The sequence below is a fragment of the Euprymna scolopes genome, chromosome 13, assembly GCF_053919585.1.
Source record: "Euprymna scolopes isolate OS-2025 chromosome 13, ASM5391958v1, whole genome shotgun sequence".
NCBI lineage: Eukaryota > Metazoa > Mollusca > Cephalopoda > Sepiida > Sepiolidae > Euprymna > Euprymna scolopes.
Window position 1 is genome coordinate 76168303 of NC_136494.1, and position 17176 is coordinate 76185478.

The window sequence follows — 17176 nt, forward strand, 5'->3', positions numbered from 1 at the left end:
TCGGCTTTAACAAAAGAGTTTTTCTTGGTTTCCGCGGTTGGAATCTATTTATACCAAGCACTGCCATAATTATATTCTTGCATCCACAGATGCTTCTAATATTTTCTGGAGTTCCGAACGAGTTATTCGTGGATCCTGCTTCATTTCACGGATCAAAAACCGAGCCATACGATTATAAATTTTAGAAGGACGCCCTGAACGTAGAAGATTTCATATTTGAAGTGCGCTGGTAGGACTTCCATCTACGAATCGTGTCACCGACGATCGCAATTGAGATATTTAACATTGTTAAAATTTTTCCATACCCTGAACCATCCGGAAAAGACAAAATTGTTCAGCGAACAATTGATTTTCTTGTCTTTTCCGGCAATTCTCCAGTTTTAAGCAGTTGTATAAACAGTGCGACTGAATTGATCAAAATAAAACGCTGTCAAGAGGTATCTGGATTTACCTAACTCTCTGGACCATCACACAATAAATAATTAAAACTATTTTTCTTTGTGTTGGATACTTTTTAGAACCTTGGATATCTAATGAATACTTAATGATTTTTGATACGAGATTTGTATCCATGATACAAAAATACATTATAGTAGTACTTCGCTATTGTTTTTTGTTTTTGTGTAAGAAAACAAAATCAATTTTTTGCTTCGTGTCGGATACTAATTGCGCCCACTGTATAAACAAAGATTTTCGGGATTTTTACCCTCTGGATACAAACTACCTGGATTGCCATATACAATGCGTTGCATCAAAATGCAGCACTTGACAAAAAGGGGAAATGCGCAAAACAACACGAGTTGTATATGTACAATTTATTTAGTAACATATAGCGTTACTATATTTTTTCATACAACTGCAAAGACGAGTATCTCAAGGCGGATGGAAAACGAGTTGCATCCTTTGGCAGCCATGCTCTTGTTTATAGCATTGAACCCCTCCACAATAGAAAACTTCAGAGAGTCGACCAAGTTAGTGGTAGACATCTTAGTCTTGGCCTCGATCACCCCCTCCCTCAATAAGTTTAAGAGGTTGCAATCGGGTAAGGATAGGTTGGTTGCTTTTGTTTTACGGCATATCAACCCTTTTCAGGTTGTTTAATACCGAATCCAGTGATTTTGAAGAACATTTTTGTAATAGAATATATATATATATGCATATTTTTTTTTGTCGGTTTCTATTTAACACATAGTTGGGACCCTAACAGGTACTACCACACCGAGTTAGAGTGAACCTGGGAGCAATAGCAATTAAGGCATGGATCCAGACTCCCCAAAGCCCACGGCCTCACCATCGGATATAGTTTAAGGTCATATTAAGGACCATCGGGTAAAGAGGGCGGCCATAATCAAGGCCACAGAGAGTAAGTATAGGCCAATGAACATGACAGCGTTACGTCATTATCAGATCATCATGTAGGTATACGGCGCCTAAAGTTTCTTGTGTTCATTCAACAACGTGACCACGCTAATAACAAGAAAAAATATTTTTCGTTGCCCCTTGTGGTAATTTAAACGTATTTTTTCTAAAGAGAAAGAACAATTCTTCATTTGGATAAGATATAATTGCACATTCATTTGGATAATTTTAATTTAACAAATTTAAAAGTAAGTGAACTTGTTTTTGAAATTTTCTTACATGTCTATCGAAGAAAATCGAATATTTCATTTTATTATTTTTTAAACTGCAAAACAAACAATTTTTCCATCAGAATATTTTTCAGTCCGTTCTTTTAATAATAAATAAAACTTTTCATTGAGTATTTTCAAATATTTTAAAGTTCGAAGCATTTTTCATGACAGTTTTTTTTTAATTTATTTTTTTTATTTAACCAAAACGATCGATGAATTCACCGGGCGTAATTTATTTATTTGAAATATACTTAAAACTTTGTTTTATAACATTTCAACTGTAAATAATTTAATTGACTGAAATGGGGAAATGAAATAGGAAATTCTGTATATCGAGACATAACAAACACAAATTCATCTTAAAAATTCATTAACTAATCAGTTTTAATTAAAGTTTTGATATGAACTAAAAATAAAGAGTACATTAAATTTTAGTTAACAAAGTTTCTTGTGTTTTATCTTATAAATAAATGGGTACTTCACGGAAAACGTGGACCCTGCGTAAACGGTGTTTTCATTAAATGATTGCTCCCTGGAAGCGTTTTCTTTCACTTTCTTCGTATATAGCTCAGACTTCATTTTCTAGATACGGGCAAAATGAATAGCCGAGGCCCCAAATATATCAACATTTTGACTTCCTCCTTTCACTTTAAAAAAAATGACCAAAATTCAAGAAATCAACCAATTGTAATGAACTTTTCAGTATTTTTTCTTTTTTTTTTTACATGGGAGTCACCAAGCTTTGTTCGTGGAATCTACGTTTTGATTTAGGCACAGATAAAGAATGGGGAAAATTATTGACCGTGGTTTCAGCTAGACGGGTGTTTTTCGTGAAAGATTGGCGAAGGGGGGGGGCAGAGATTAAACAAAGACAGGCTCGCAACGTCTCTTCTGTATTTATTAAGCATGATCACGGAATATAATAAACTCATTTTTTTTAAATCTTACTGGAAATCTATTTTCTGTAATAGAAAGAACACCTTCACTAAAGTTTTAGTTTTAAATACTTAAAAAAAATAAATAAAACGCATGAATTTTATAATGCTTTTTTTTATCAAAATAAAGCATCGTAGATTGTAACAATTAAAAAAATATTTTTTCAGGAACATGACGAAAAATGCCCCTAAAATATAGTTATAGTTTATAAAAAAAAATTGAGTTATTTTATCAACGAATTAAGCATTGTTTCTTCAATATGTCTTTAGCACAAAAAAAAAAAAAAAAAAAAAAAAAAACATTGCAAAAATTATTTCATGCCATAAATAAGGTAACGTTTTTAGCGTAAATTTTCAATACCGTTCCCTGCTGGCATGAACGTATAAGCATCAACATTAGAATTTTTTTCTACAATTTAAAAACAATTAATGTAAATATTGAATATCAGGAACATACAAAAATTAAGAAAAAAATGGGGAAATTTAAGGCAACGATTCATTTGTTTACCTACGGACGCACAGCGTTGAAAAGAAACGCAGACAGTTTTGGCCCGCTCACCTTACTCATCCCAACTATAGAAATATCTTCAGAGAAAAATAAATTCTTATTTGTGTATATTCATAAATATTTTAATTCAATAAGTTTTTCCTGTTTTATTACAAAAACATAATTATACAAAATTATTACGCTTATCGTGATCCGTAGTATAGTAAATCAACCCTATTTTTCAACGGGACATTCTTGTCAAACCGTAAATTGCTTTGTTTGGTTTATTATGCATTATTTGTTATGGAACGTATGTACATTTTTAAAATTCGGTATCTCACGAGTTTAATTTACTAATTATCGTTGGAATAGTATAAGAAACTGGTAATTATTTTTCCAGAGTTTTTTTTTTTTTTTAAGTTGATTTATTCGGACTTGAAATTCGAACAAAATTTTGTAGTTTTTTTTTTTTTTTTTTTTTTTTGTCAACGTTTTTACTGTAGTTCATTAGCATGTAAATATATATTTGTTTTTCCTTTTGGAGATTAACTTTGGTCTGTAATCTTTCAAACACAATCAAACTTTAGATGTAAAAAAAAAAAAATAGTTGTGACAAACCTCTTTTAACAAGCATAGCAGTACTTTTTATTTCAGTTATTTTTGCTTGTACCTATCGTTTTCTTATTCTCAAGTGTCGGATTTTGATGCAACAAGATTTATATTCTCTGCATCACTAGTCCTTTCATCTTTCCGTATTCGAAAAGACGCACCCATAATTACAAAGTTATAAGCAAGATAAAATAAATCGTTGGATCATTTTTTATGGATGTCAAACGCATATGCACTCATGAAAACGTATCCCCCTTTGCTTAAATTTTAATATATATATATATATATTTTTTGCGATATGTTTTGCATGAATTGAATTACTTACGAAAGTGTATTTTTACCTAAATGAGAGTTGGGAATAATTTTCCCTTTAATCAATCTGATACCCCCCCCACATGGGGAGCGGTATATATATATTGTTTTTTTTTTTTTTTTAAAATATAATTATATTTAAAAAAAAACTAATATATATATATATATATATATATATATATATCTTTGACTAATGTACTTTTAGACTTGTTTTAAAAAATATAAAGCTCCTTTTACAAAGCTATAGGAGCTCGTGAGCAATAAAAAAAAGAAAACACAGAAACAAATATTTTTTATTACCTGAAAATTGGCGGGGTTGACAATAAGCCCCGCCTTCATACCATCGCAAATTGCGCTTGCATTCAACAGCAAAACAAACAATCGCAATAGATTTTCAAAATACAATCACTCACGCTAACTGCTACTTTTTCTTTTACAATGATAGCTAACCTAATGTATTACGATATAAGATTTATCCAAGAACTAGCAGGCCGTCCAACATTGTCTAGTCGTAAAATACGCTTAAATATGATATTTTGATTAATGCAGATTTCATATTTATTGGACCCAATATCTAGTAATGATTTTAAGTTTTTAAAAATAGTGACTCGTGCACCACCAGCGAGAATTGAACCCAAAACATCTAGTTTACGATTTACTTTTTCCTCTAAAATTAATGCCTGAGCTATGAAGATATGTTTGCTTCATGGATAAAAATTAAAATATGAACAAATAGCTACTACGTTACGCATGCATATTCGTAATGCTGTCGCTCGACCTTCATCTGGCAAATTTAGTTTTTTTTAATTTTCACTTTTGTACCGATTTTCCCTTGTTAAACCCCAAATATAAAGTTTCGCATGGGTTGGAATACCCTATATATTAAGTTTAATATCTATATACTAACAACTGACAGGAGTTTAGTAGGCAAAATATAATATATATATATATATATATATATATATGCATAAATATATATATAGAAAGACGTTTGCGTTTACTATAGCCTATTTATGCAAATATTACGCAAGTATAAATTCTGTAGAATATCTGCATGAATATAATTACACGTAATAGTTAACTAATAGGTACGTGCAAAATGAATGCCGCCGCTCCAAATGAATAAACATTTTGATGCCTCTCTGCACTTAAAAATCCAAAATTCAGGAAATTAACCAAATTTAATGAAATCTTCAATATTTATCAAATAATGATCACGGAATATAATGAACTCATTATTTCTATTTGAATATTAGTGAAAATGTATTATTTCTTTAAACCAAAAAATACCTTTACTAAAGTTATGGTTTTTAGTAGTAAAAAAAAAAAAAAACAAAAAAAAAAACAAATGCATGGATTTTTTTTTGGATTTTTTTTTTTATGAAAATAAAGCATCATAAATTGTCACAATTAAAAAAAAAAATTATAGGAGCATTTCGAAAAAAGCCCTAAAGTCTGTATTAACGAAATCGATATAACTAAAAATTAATTTCTCGAACTATCGATCTTACCATTGAATTAAGCATTGTTTGTTTAATAATTCCACACACAGAAAATTTTAATTGCTAAAAGTATTTTTTTTTTGTTTACAGTTACATTTTTAACGTAATATTTATATGTAAGATTCTAATATTTTCATTGTCCGCATGAACGTATAATCATCAATGTAAGATAATATTCATATAATCTTGGAAAATAAAGTTTTAAAAAAATTAAATTGAAAAACAGGAACATACAAAAATAAATTAAAAATGGTAAAAATCATACGAACGTTCAATGTTGGCAAGTACGGATGCACGGTCCTGAAAAGAAAAGAAAAAGTTTTGCCCACTCACTTCCTCCCTCCAGCTACCCGTCGTCACTTTCAGATACGCCTGTTTATGTCAGTCAACTTTAAATTTCATGTAAACATTTCGATAAATTAAAACCTAAGTTTGTATTTTTTTTTTAAGTTTGTAATTTTTTCAATTATAAATTTTCTTTCCACTTTGAATTCTGTATGAATATTAATAAATAATGGCGTTAACTTTTTTTCAATGAATTGCCAGTATCATTAATGAATTTAATTAACATATATGCAGTTTGTCTTTCAATTTTAAATTCTATTAATAATTGTTTCAGCTTTTATAATGAATTTAATTGACCCTTAAACACTTTAAATAAATTCCGTTTTTATGCGCATCCATACTTCTTTGAATTTTGCCGCCATGACCTTTTGGACACGATAAACAAACTTTCTCGTTACCACTGCTATATTTTTAGACAATTATGGCTTTTTAGCAAAAGTTAAGTACATTTATTGTATTAATTCATTATTTTAAGACTTTAACTTAATATTTCACTTGGAAATAATTCCAGAAAACTAATATTTCTCTTGACAGAAAAATGTAAACGCGATTTTTGTCATAATAAATTTTTACGTGAAATGTACGGTTTTTCAGGTTTGAGATAAAATTATTCCATGTATTTTTAATTCACGCGCTTTTATTTTTTATTTGAGAAATTAACTTTTAGCTATAATCTTGCAAACACAAAAAAGTAACCGAAATTTAAAAAAGAATGATTAGTAGGCGTTCAAAATCACGTCCCTTACCAAGCCAGCCATTCATTTTGCACGTACCTATTAACTAAAGCTGATCATCCCATAAGAAAACCGAAACAAACTACTAGAGAATTAATTAATGTTTAAAAGAATATGCAAATTAGCTAAATCTTTTGCAGATGAATGCAATTCCACGACTCATAACGAAGTTGTATTTTTTTTTTTTTTAATAAATAAGTTTTTTTAATATGAATATAAATACACAAATAAAAACAAACAGAAGTATAGATAATCAAATACCTTATTTTCAAGTCGTAAAGAAAAGAATATTAATTTGTTAAAACTTGTTTACAAAATGCTAAGGTAAACACATATTTGCAACAAATGTGGTTTTAAAAGCTAGAAATAATACCTGTTTGAATCAATTTTAAATAATAACTTGAAAAAATAATCGATAGAAAATAAATTATAAAAACACTTCCCCGTATCACCGGAAGTAGAAAAAAAAGAAAAAAAAAAAAAAAGAAGAAAACCGCGTGCAACAGACGAAACGAAACTGGCCACCAATCACTAAAAATTCGAGTGGTTACTGCATTAGCAGGCAAGTGTATTGACTAAAAATTCAGATAAATCCCGCTTGACACTTTATATACTGTTGATAAAAACTGAATGCCCACTGCTAAGTTCAGGTTGGTTGTTTTGTTGGTTGTTTTGTTTTACGGCATATCAACCCTTTTCGGGTTATTTAATGCCGAATCTGGTGATTTTGACGAACGATTTTTTAATATAGTGTATTTGTTTTTTTAAGTCGTATTCTATTTAACCCATAGTTGGGACCCTAACAGGTACTACCACTCCGGGTCAGAGTGGACCTGGGAGCAATGGCAATTAAAGGGTGGCTCCACACTCCCTAAGGCCTGCAAGCTGGGGCCTCACCATCGGATATAATTTTAGGTCATATCCAGGACCTGTTAAGTTCAGGGTTTTAGCCAATTTTTCGATATTTGTCGTCCAAGACGTCAAGCTTCAAAAGGAAACTGATCTCATCAGGATCCGTTGCTTCTGTCGAAAGTTTATGCGAGACATACATACATGTTAGATTTATATTATAGATGGTGGGTTCTTCTTGATTACGATGACAAGTGTTTATACACCGTTACTGTGTCCCTGTTTTTTTTTGGGGGGGGGGTCGGATAGCCTGACTTCTGTCTTTATTTACTTTCATAGTTTTAAGTATGAAAAAAAAAATGTATTGAAATTCCTGGAATTCTATCAATTCTATATGAATAAAAGCGAAAGAGTTCCGTGTTTACAACACTGGAATGGTTAATATTAAAACATTTTTGCTTCAGGTACGTTAAGTAGGGAGAGCTATAATTCCAGGTTTAGTCATATTCAAAGGTGGTAACCAATGGATTTAACGGGGTTTACGTAATGATGTTCAATATTGAATGCATCAGGGTATACTTTTATTTACATTCAAATAAACATTTTAATGTTGCTACACACTCATGGCAATGGTTCGGCTAATTCAGATGAAAAATCCTGATAGATATTACTTGAGGTAATACTTTCAAGGTGATCCTAGCCAAAAAGGAAAAGCTCAATATATATTTCAAACAACGAATTCTTAAATCTATTATATGTGTATATGTTTTTTTCCAGAAGTTAAAAGTTAACCATGAAACATTATATATATATATATATATATCAAAAAAGCAAAAGCAGGCTCCTTAAGTCTTTGGACAGATTATGGATACCCACGAAGGGTTGCTGGCACGTGAAATTTTTGCGGCAGAAGGTGCGCAATCTCCAACCACACCTCCCCTGAGACGACATTGTTAAATACCAGTGGCAAGTGAAGTACAGGACTACTGGAAACAAATGCCGAGATAAGTGGAGAGCACATACAGCACCTAGAATTCCCAAATGGTCACCCATCTGATACTAACCAGGCTCAACGTTGCGTAACTTCGGTGATCTGACGAGAACCGGTGTGTCAACAGGATTATGCCATATGTATATATATATATGATATTAAATAATTAAAAGTTCTCGTCAGGCAACAAAAAATGTTTCTTTTAACAAACATTGAAATTTTAAAGTCACATGGTTACCTATGCAAAATAGCAAAAAATGTGGAGCAGAGGAAAGAAGAGAAGGGAGAAAGGAAAGGAGAATATATACACGCGCACGCAGAAACCGACTTTCAATGCCGAGAAGGGTTAATACATTGATATATGGCAGCTAAAAATCTGATATTAAAACATTAAGAAAATGCGGGGATTAAAATGGGGGTTGTTGACAATTCGCTTTGCTATACAGTGTAACCCGGATATAAGAGACCCGAATATAAGAAAAGCCTACATAAGAGATTTTCTCTGGTCTTAAATTTGAGCATGTGTTAATGTACAGTATAACCCTGATATAAGATAGAAAAAGTCTGTTATATCCGGGTTACACTGTATTTTATGTTATTTTTTTTCTTTTGAATCTTTCATTTATTTAAGAAAAACGTTGAAATACTTAATTTCTTTCAAGGAATAGTTTAAAAAGATGAATAAGATAAAATATGAATTTTAATCCAAAACTGTAAAAAAAATCTGATATTAAAACATTAAGAAAATGCGGGGATTAAAATGAGGGTTGTTGACAATTCGCTTTGCTATACAGTGTAACCCGGATATAAGAGACCCGAATATAAGAAAAGCCTACATAAGAGATTTTCTCTGGTCTTAAATTTGAGCATGTGTTAATGTACAGTATAACCCTGATATAAGATAGAAAAAGTCTGTTATATCCGGGTTACACTGTATTTTATGTTATTTTTTTTCTTTTGAATCTTTCATTTATTTAAGAAAAACGTTGAAATACTTAATTTCTTTCAAGGAATAGTTTAAAAAGATGAATAAGATAAAATATGAATTTTAATCCAAAACTGTAAAAAAAATAATACATTGTAATAAAATCAAAAATATACAAATAAAAATAACACTTATTGACCAAGGTGATAAGATGTTAGTATAAAGAGGATATACTATTAATGATTTTGTTAACGATAATACCGTTATTACGGCGTTCAACCTTGGAGATCTAGGAAAATAGGTTTCCTTGGAAGATCGCCCACATCTTTAGGACGTAAACAAATAATATTTATTATTTTATTTATAAAACATTAATCCACACTCCTAGAACAGTCAAGCCAAGCAGAACCGTGAAATGGAAATAGACACAAACTTTAACAAAGACTTTTCTATATCTATCTGCGTAAGTATACTTTTAAAATTATGTTTCAGTTTGAAGAAATATGGTATAAAAAAATTATGGGATGTTCGTTCGCGCCTGACCTCCATAGAATGGAAATATGTCACAAAGTTTAACAAGGTTTTTTAATATAGAAGATCCACAGAATATTGTGATAAGTGTTTCAGTGTGAACAGGTATGGTATAATAAATTATGGGGTTTATCTATTTTATTTTTACTTTCATCATATTTTGCTTTGGTTTTGATACCCCCAAATTCGAAGCTATCTCTTTACAACCCTTTCTTTTCATAACCTATAATGCTTTCATAAATCAGAATCCATTTTCTGTAGGCTGTTTTTGAACCCAGTCAACGACGCGTACTTTTGCTAGTATATATATATATATATATATATATATATATATATATATATATATATATATATATATATATATAAGCTCCTTAGGGAGGGGGGAAAGGAAGAAGAAGAAAGACTCCCGGGTAAAAACACATACAAAACGATCCACAAAATTGCAATCATTTGATCCGCCTCGCGCTGCTCTCAGGTTTTTTTTTTTTTTTTTTTCCCCTCTCTGAGGAGATACGATTTGGGGAAAAAAAAAAAAAAATTAAACAGAATGAGTTTTATGAGATTTCGGTAAATCTGTATATTAGCACCTTCCGAACAATCACGGTAGACTTTACAAAAACATACTTCTTTTAGCCGATTACGTGTGAACACTTTGAAAAACTTCACACGCATAAAAAAGTATGAGATAAATTTCCCATTTATTTTTAACGTAAAATGAAATCATTTCTGAGTCATTTCTTTTACATTTTCAAAGCAGTTGATCGTGTTGTTTAAGCATTAGCCCTAAATCTGATTGGCAAGGTCGTAAAAATAGATAATAACGTAAAAAGTGGATTTATGATTTATCTTCCACAGAAAAAAAAAAAAAAAGCTAGAATACCCCGGAAGTAGGGAATCATTTTATGTTAAATGTGCATATGAAATTGATTTCCCGATTCTAATACTTCTTTCCTGTTTATTTTAAAGCTTTGTTTTTTTTTTGTTTTTTTTAAGATATCACACGTAATCGCCTTAAATAAAACATTTTAATTGGAGGTGATACTATGTCTTCGTAAAGAAAATATGGTTTGTTTCTGTTCCGAAGATTTAACGCAGTCCCTTATTATCGAAAAAAGTAATCACATAGAGAGAAAACACTGCCATCTGTTGTTCCAAGAGTTGATTACAATTAAATTGGGTCCCTGAAATCTAATTTATCGTCTATTTGAGGCTAATAACCCGTTTAAAAACAATCCCCAAAGAGTGATTATTTACTCAAAGGCTTTCATGCGAAGACGAACACCGCCTGCTTTTTTTTTTTTTTTTTTTTTTTTTTTTTTTTAAACTAAAAAAAGTTTCTATTTGTTCGGAACTAAATAATTACTTTGGGTTATTTATTCTGAGGGATCAAATCGTTACATGAGTGGGCGTTTAATTCACACCTAAAAGTGATGGAGCAGTTGGCACGACTTACGCTACATTGATCCTTAAGGAAGAGGGAGGGAACAGCTATTTGCTGTGGACAAAGTGAAGAGAAAGCATGAACAAAGGAAGATAACCTAATTACAGAGATAGAAATAGTGAAATATCATTAAAGCAGAGTTACTAAACTATTGTCTCCCCTCAAGTTTAGACCTATATATTATAAAATAGATATTAAAATATTCTTCGGGGCCGAGCTAGGTTTTAAAAATCAATGTTTATTGTTCATTGCTCTCTCAAAAAAAAAAAAGGGAATTAAAAAAAATAAATACGCAATAAAATAAATGTTACTAAAGGCAAGCTATCTAGCTGGATAAGATATTTTTATGTTAACTTATTTCAAAGTGTTCTTTTAGTTAAAAGTAAAAGGCAGTATAAAAAGCTCATCTAGTTATAGCGAAGAAAAAAAAATAGAGGGTCTCATTCGCGCCAGTGTCGAGCTTCGATTATGGTTCAAAATACATTTTTGTACGATTTGTAACATTAATTGGATGCGTTATAATCAGAATTTTATTATTATTTTTATTTTTGAAACGAGCATTTTGTTTTCCGCTCTAACTCTACAGCTTTTAGCTCAATTTTTAATTAAAAACAAGTGAAGGATGCATGGTCCTCCGTGTGTGTGAACAATGAACGAGGTATAAAAAAAAAATGACTAAGTTCAGCATCCTGCCCAATTTAGCCTCAAAACTCCCCAGGGGACGTCAAATCCTGATGGTACAGTTTTAGGCCTTAACATATGTAAATTTGAGTTCTGCACCATGCAAAAAAAAAAAAAAAGTCCCCAAGGCCTTAACATATTTAAATTTGAGTTCAGCACCATGCAAAACTGTTAAATAGACATGCACAGAAAATTTTGGATAAATGTGGTAAAATAGTCCCAAATGTGAAGGTTTTATTAGCCCTAAAAGAGACTCTAGGGCACATCCAAGAGTTATCGCGAAGTATAAACAAACAAAATTATAGAAATCAGTTTAAACTTTTCAGAAAGTTTTATAAAAATCCAAAGCATCAATATTTTTTTTAAGCATAAAAGTGTCAATTTTAGCCATTTTAACCCAAAAGACACCACTGGGGGTGGGGCAACCGGAGTTTTGCCGGAAAATCCGTTCTATTACTTTTTTTTTACTCATATTATGTTTAATGTTTGTGCAAAATTTTTAAATATTCCAAGGCGTAGTTATTGAGAAAAGTGCGAACAGACGAACGACAAGGGTGAATTTACAGGTCCACCCTACTTTTGTCAAGGGGGGGGGGGCAATAACATTTAAAACAATAAAACACAAAATAATTTATCCAGGTTTGTAAATAACTTGCTTTTGGTAACTTTTTCAAAATTATTTTCATGCATTTTATTTTCACCCCTTTTTTGCTTTGTTAGCTATTCTGACATATATATATATATATATATATATATATATATATATATATATCATCGGCGGCGGTCACTCGTGTCCGAGTAAGACTGTCCTCCGTTGTGGCTTCTGTGGGTCCTCAGGTGAGCATAGAGCCCAATCCTAGACTCAATTTGTCTTGTGCAATTTGGGCAGATAAAGGTAGTGGTGGTGGGGTGGGGTGGGGGTGTGTCTGGTTGATAATCTGTCCTTTCTGTGCTTGCGTTTATCCTCAGCAGCTTGATTTAGGTCACTACTATAAAGCGCAGCACCTTCGTGGACAGTGCTCCTCCATGCCAACCTGCTCCCAGCCACGTCCTCCCATGTCTCAAGGTCCATGTGAAACCGCTTTAGATTTACTTTGATGTTGTCCTCATACCTCATCTTTTGGCCACCTTGGGCACGCTTTCCCTCAACAAACTGAGAGTAGAAAATCTGTTTTGGGAGGCGGAGATCCGGCATATACAGAAACTTAATAAGCGATAGGTGAGGAAATTGGAAATTATACCTAATTAGAACATTAGGTATAATTTCCAATTTCCTCACCTATCGCTTATTAAGTTTCTGTATATGACATGCTATATATATATATATATATATATAGTGCTCCCCCATTCACTATTATTTTATACAATGTCTATCCACTCTCGCTTCTCTCCATTTACAACTGAAAGTAACGACAAAACAAAAGATTGAAAGAACCCAAATAATCGAACCACAGATCAATCAGCAACATAACAGGTCATTAATATCTACGACGTAAAATATCAATTGACACTATGCATACGTTTGATTTTCCATCGACATCCTTGTCACGGAAACCTTGGAAACTCGCACCGCGTCGCGTAAACGATTAATCGAGCTAAGAATTGGTTACGGTATTTAGTTGTCACCCGCTACAAAGACACCATGGTCGGAAAGTAGGATCGAAAAGTCAGCGCCACAGAGGAGGGGCACTCTGAGCTGCAAAAAGTGCCCGAGCAGCCCCGTCAGCATTCGCCGGTGTCGGAGCCTCAGGCAATTAGCAATAAACTATCCCCTTCTCAAAGAGAGGAGGCAAGACCTGGGAGGGTGGACCTCTTAGAACTACACAGAACGTCACTCCAGCTACAAAAATCAACAAGGACCAGATCATTACAGTAATAGTTTAATTTGTTGATTTTGGGGCCTAGGATTCGTGTCGTCTGAGTTTCCAGTGTTTCCGTAAAACCAAAGTTATCAATAGAAGATCAAACTAATTGATAGTGTCATATATATATTACACATACACGCACATACTAGCACAAGTACCTGGCGTTGCCAAGTGTTAAATGTAACGGTAAATTGCTAAAAAAACAAAAAAAAAACAGGACAGACATAAGCATACGAGTATTATGTTTTTTTTCTAAACAGTTCAAGTCTTGTAAGTAATAAAAAAAAAATACTCGGGCCGATATCAAAACCTAAAGATAGCGAGTCAAGTACGATAACCATTAGGTCAGAGGATTTTCAAATTCATTTATTCTTTATATAAGGAATATATCATGCGAACGATTCGTATATGCGTAGTCGTTGACACGCAGATAGAAATATGATGATCCTCTAGTTTTTTTCAATTCTGACTCCTAAGCACCCCCCCCCCACCGGATAAAAACTGATTAAAACATTTTTCACGTGTGTAAATACCCTATATACCAATTTTCAAGTCTGGAGATCAAAAATTCGTTGAGTATATAGGTTGAGAATTGTCCTCACACATAAATATACATATATATATATATATATATATATATATATATATATACGAGTGCTCTTGCATAAGTAATTAAGCACTTTGTTTATTTCTCTTATAAAATTTGGACGCACGCACATTAATATATTTATACCAGATCAACATGTAGGTGAAGATGCCTAAAGTTTATGGTGTTCAACCACGTGGCCATAAAAAATATATTTCGTTGCCTTACATTGTGTCTGTGGTAATTTTATGAAGGTAGTCCAAACAAAGTATTTGTAGACGAGAATATTTTTCAGTCCGTTCTGTTAATAATGAATAAAACTTTTCCAAATATTTTAAAGTTAGAAGCATTTTTCACGATAGTTTGTTTTAAACAAAAACGATCGATGAATTCGATATTTTATAGGCACCGCCAAAACTTTTCTGTGCATGTCTATTTAACATTTTTGCACTAGATATATTTTTTTAATAGAATAAAATGTTTTCTCAATAGTTTGGATCTGTGTTCGCATTATAAAAATATATTACATTATTAATTATTTATTGATTCCAAGCGATGCGAGGAACTAGTGCTGAAAATTTGTGTTAACTGCCCTAAAAATGCTAGAATAACTCACAAATGGGGGATCATCTTACAATAAATTTTAATTCGAAAAAGATTCTCCTTTCTAAAATTCTACCAAATTTGTTGCATTATTGTAGGCACCGCCAAAACTGGGGGGGGGGCAGGTCAGTACTTTTTGACGGACCGTCTTTTTAAAAATCTACCAAACATCAGGTAATTATCCGATCAATACGAAATTTTCAGCGATTATTAAGAGAAGAATGAACTTTATAACAGTATACTTATTTTTCATAAACGATATTTATATATATATATATTTTTTTGCTTACAACCCCCCCCCTTGTTTTGAAGTGGGAACAAATATGCTTAAAATAATCATCTGAAACTGAACACAACATATTGTGTTGTTGTAAGGGACCTAATTGTAGATTAAAAAAAAAATTGTTTGAATACCTTATTTTGACGTCTGAATATCAGAACTTCGATTCTGTTTAATTATCCCGCTTTTGAGTTTTGAAGTGTGAAATTCGGTGAATATGTTAAGTAAAATAATTAATTTCAGTTAAGCAAAACAAAAAAAAAATTTTTTTTAATATTTATACGAAAAAAGCCATTTTAAAATCTTTGATAAATAAATTAACAATTTTTTTTAGCGAGCCGAATAATGCATGACCATTATTAAACAGGGCATGCTTTGAAGAATCGATACAAAAAAAAAATTCGATAAATAGTGTGCCCTTTGTGTTAAAAATAGCATCATTTTTTTCGATCCCGTTTGAAAACGTTTGCCGCCTTTCGACTACAGTGGACCAAACGCGCTGAAATATTTTTTTTTATTCTGCTTTAAATTGCCCCCTCCCCCATTTTGGGGAGTCTGGCCCCACACCCATACACATTAAAAACCAAACTCATACAAATGGTCACCCATCTGGTACTGGCCAGCCTCAGTTTAATAATACATTGAAATTTTCGTCACTGAAAAATAAGTTTTTTTGGGGGGGCCTGTTTGGTCTTCCATAGTTTGCTTTTTATCAAATGCAAACGTAAACAGCGTCGATCTAGACTCTAGATCGACGCGAAATAACTCGTTGCCTATATGAATAAGTGGAATTATTTGAAATCCAGGTACTTATAATATTTTTGCATATTCTCTTAGAAAATCATCCTAAATCTTAGTTAAACAAATAAATAAATTATTTCAAAAACCTTTTTTTTTTTTTTAAATATTTATGTACGTTTTTTGTGCAAGACAAAAAATGTCAATTGTTAACTTTTTGGGAAAATTTAACATTTAAAATTTAATTAAAAATAGTATAAAAAGTTTTACATTATTCTGTTTTCTATATGATAAAATTCAGGGTTTTATCTTTCTGGGAAAAAAAAGTTACTCAGAAATAATGGATTTTAATAAATGTAATTTCGTTTTAAAAAACAACAACAACTTGATTTTGCGGCCATTTTTGGCGGTGCCTAATATTTTATCACCGGGCGTAATTTCTTTCTTACACACACACACACACACATATATATATTTTTATAAAGTAATAGGGTTCGTGTGTTTCTGTCTGTGTGTACAGCCCTCCACCATCAACGAAATATAAAGGAGGTAAGAGGGTAGATCTCTCCTGGTAGAGAAACATTAGAACCCATTTTAGGATGTTTCTGTTATAGGAGACATAAGAATCTTTGCCTAATTTCTTTATATACTATTCTACAAACAACCCCCATATCGAATGACTTATGCTCATTTGCATATCACATTATATTAAATCTCTTTAACTAATTACCTCGACCTTATTACATATTGGAAATATTCTAATCATTTCAACTGTACTATTTACAAAATCTATTTAACATTTAATCTATCTTCTATCTATCTATATCTATATCTATCTTCTATATATATATCTATAAAAACAGAGATGTGTGTGTGCCACAGACGATTTCTGATTGGTTAATCCAATAATCACATCTCCTAAAAAACAATCGTTTCTACGCTCTTACCTTTACCATAAAATATTATGGCTTTATTTATTGTCCATCTTGGAAGGGTTTAATTTTTTAATAACTTGTTATTTACAAATTAAAAAAATATGAAACTATTATACGAAACTAAACTACACGAAATACGCGCACACACGCACACACACACGTTCACTACCGTCACGTTTTTATGGCAACCAAACCC

General features: G+C 31.7%; 1 protein-coding gene and 1 pseudogene across 1 annotated transcript in view; both read right to left on the reverse strand.

Annotated features, from left to right (window-relative positions):
• Nucleotides 1-17176, reverse strand: part of LOC145292077 (T-box transcription factor T-like) — a 247007-nt gene that overhangs the window by 65357 nt on the left and 164474 nt on the right. The gene's annotated exons all lie outside the window — the stretch shown is intronic.
• On the reverse strand, nucleotides 8421-8537 carry LOC145292664 (5S ribosomal RNA; annotated as a pseudogene).